Below are 3,731 nucleotides of genomic sequence, written 5' to 3' on the forward strand. Positions count from 1 at the left end.
CTACATCTCCTCCCATACAATGCTTCAAATGGGGCCATGTCAATACTTGAGTGATAGCTATTGTTGTAGGAGAACTCTGCTAAGGGTAAGAAGCTATCCCAATGACCACCAAATTCTATCACGCATGCAAGAAGCATATCCTCCAGCACTTGAATCGTTCGCTCAGACTGACCATCGGTCTGAGGCTGAAATGCAGTACTAAGGTCCAACCTAGTACCTAATTCAGCATGCAATGTTCTCCAAAACTTAGAAGTAAACTGCGTACCTCTATCTGATATGATGGAGAGCGGAACTCCATGCAACCGAACAATCTCTGAGATATAGAGTTTGGCTAACTTTTCTGCATTGTAAGTCACCTTGACCGGAATGAAATGAGCAGACTTAGTTAACCTATCCACAATTACCCAAATAGAGTCAAACTTACCCAATGTCTTTGGAAGACCAACCACAAAGTCCATTGCAATCCTCTCCCACTTCCATTCAGGAATGGGCATTCTCTGAAGTGTTCCTCCGGGCCTCTGGTGTTCATACTTTACTTGTTGACAATTTGGACATTTGGCAACAAAATCAACAATGTCGCGCTTCATTCTACTCCACCAAAAGTGTTGCTTTAGGTCACGATACATCTTGGTTGCACCAGGGTGTATAGAATACCTTGAACTATGAGCCTCTGTCAGAATAGTGTTGATCAAATCATCAACACGGGGTACACATACCCTTCCCTTGATTCTCAAAACACCTTCCTCATCCATTATCGCTTCTTTAGCCTCTCCTCGCAACACCATATCCCGAATTCGGCTTAGTTTCTCATCATCAAACTGTTTCCCCTTGATCTTGTCAAGGAAGGAAGATCTTGCCTCCACACAAGCTAAAAATCCTCCCTTCTCATTTACTTCTAATCTCATAAGGTCGTTAGCCAGAATCTGAACTTCTCTAGCCAATGGGCGTCTAGAAGCTTGCAAGTGAGCTAGACTTCCCATGCTTCCCGCCTTTCTACTTAAAGCATCCGCTACAACATTCGCCTTCCCCGGATGATACAAAATAGTGATGTCGTAGTCCTTCAGTAGTTCCATCCATCTCCTCTGTCTCAAGTTCAAATCTTTCTGAGTAAAGACATACTGTAGGCTACGATGATCCGTATAGACTTCACACTTAACCCCATATAGATAGTGTCTCCATTGCTTTAATGCAAACACTACCGCGGCCAATTCCAAATCATGAGTTGGATAGTTACGTTCATGCACTTTTAATTGTCTTGAAGCATAAGCAATCACATTCTTCTCTTGCATTAGCACTGCACCCAAACCCGAATAGGATGCATCACAATAGACAATGAAATTCTTACCTTCCACTGGCAAGGTGAGAATTGGTGCAGTAGTCAACAGAGTCTTGAGCTTCTGAAAGCTTTCCTCACACTCATCCGACCATACAAATGGAACATTTTGCTTAGTCAAGTTCGTCAGTTGGGAAGCAATAGAAGAGAATCCCTTGACAAATCGGCGGTAGTAGCTAGCTAACCCAACAAAGCTCCTTATTTCTGACACATTAGTAGGTCTTACCCAATTCTTCACTGTCTCAATCTTAGAAGGATCCACCATCACTCCATCCTTAGAAACTACATGCCCCAAGAAGGACACTGCATCTAGCCAAAACTCACACTTAGAGAACTTGGCATAAAGCTTTTTCTCCCTCAACATTTCCAATACAATTCTCAAGTGCTCCTCATGTTCCTTCTTGCTCTTTGAGTATACCAATATATCATCAATGAATACAATGACAAAGAGATCCAGATATGGCTTAAAAATCCCATTCATCAAGCTCATGAAAGCAGCAGGGGCATTCGTAAGCCCAAAAGACATTACTAAGAACTCATAATTCCCATACCTGGTCCGAAAAGCAGTCTTGGGCACATCCGTTGCCCGTATTTTCAATTGATGATAACCAGATCTCAAGTCGATTTTCGAGAAGGTACAAGCACCTTGTAACTGATCGAACAAATCATCGATGCGGGGAAGAGGATACTTGTTCTTAATAGTTACCTTATTCAGTTGTGTATAGTCTATGCACATCCGAAAACTTCCATCCTTCTTCTTCACAAACAATACCGGAGCACCCCAAGGAGATGCACTTGGTCTAATAAAGCCTTTTCCTAACAGTTCTTGAAGTTGAGCCTTTAACTCCCTTACGAAACCTTTTTGATGTCGATGCCATGGTGAAGTCATCTGGCTTCACTCCCTCCACCTCTATCACGAAGTCCACCACTTCCTGAAAGGATTTCGCTGTAGCCGCTACCTGTAAGGCTGAAATCCGCAACTCTGACCTCAACCCCTTCACAAAACGGCGAATCCGCTCTTGTGGACTGAAACAAAGCTGGGTGGCATATCTGGATAGTGCACGAAACCTAGCCTCATAAGCAGTAACCGACATACTGCCTTGCTCTAGGCTTAGAAACTCATCTCTCCTCCTATCCCTCAAAGTACGGGGTATATACTTCTCCATTAACAAGCTAGAGAATGATGCCCAAGTCATAGGTGGTGCCTCTGTTGGTTGACACTCAACGTGTGACCGCCACTACATTTTGGCGTTCCCTTGAAACTGATAGGTCACAAACTCAACACCAAATCGTTCTACTATACCCATCTTGTGTAGTAGCTCATGACAGTCAACCAGAAAATCGTAGGCATCCTCAGATTCAGCACCCTTGAAGACTGGAGATTTCAATTTCAAGAACTTACTGAAAAGTTCATGCTGATCACTTGTCATTATAGGCCCTGTAGTCAGACGAGGAAACGTGCCTATTCCCAATGAGGCATCCATGCGGGGAGCCACAGTAGCTGCATGTTGTACCTCCGGAACCTGAGGTGCTGGTGCAGAAAACACTGGAGGTGTCTGGCCTTGATCAGATAACCCGCTAAGATAAGCAAGAACCTGATTAATCATCTCTGGGGTAGGTTGGGGTGGCAATTCCTCATTCTGTACTTGTTCATTCTCCCCTTCCTCACCCTCTCTTACCACTTCCTCAGTTGGTGAAGGAGTCACCGCCCTAGTACCAGATGGGCTAGGTGTTTGTCCTCTTCCTCTAGAGGACGTCCTCCAACGACCTCTTCCACGGCCTCTTGCCACTACTCCTCTTCGAGCTACAGCCCCAGTGGCTGGCTCAGACGCTTCTTGTCTTGCCGGTGTCGGTGTTGGCGCGGTTGTTGCTCTAGTTCTAACCATCCGCGAAATAGAGTGAAGATGGTCAGATACCAATTTGTATCACCTAGATCCCAAGTAATAGCACGAAAGAAAGAAAGAATTGAGCTTTCCTAAAGTCCTATAGCCTCTCAAATAAAAGTAAAGGCGTCCCCCTACCGTTCCATAAGACTCTACTAGACTCGTTCTTGTGTGATGAGACCAACGAACCTAATGCTCTGATACCAAGTTTGTCACGACCCAAATCGAGCCGCGAGTGGCACCCACACTTATCCTACTATGTGAGCGAACCAACCAATCTAAAACCCCATCATTTCAAATATAATGAACAAAATACAATGCGGAAGACTTAAAACTCAATAACAAAATCAATACATCTATTCCCAAAATCTGGAAGTCATCATCACAAGAATATCTATCCTCAAATTACTAATCTAAGAGTATCTAAGAAGCTAAAATAAATGAAAAGCTATGTCCATGCCGGAACTTCAAGGCATCAAGACATGAGGAAGAAGATCCAGTCCAAGCTAGAAGCA

This window comes from Solanum pennellii, chromosome 12 (assembly GCF_001406875.1).
Source record: "Solanum pennellii chromosome 12, SPENNV200".
Taxonomy (NCBI): Eukaryota; Viridiplantae; Streptophyta; class Magnoliopsida; order Solanales; family Solanaceae; genus Solanum; species Solanum pennellii.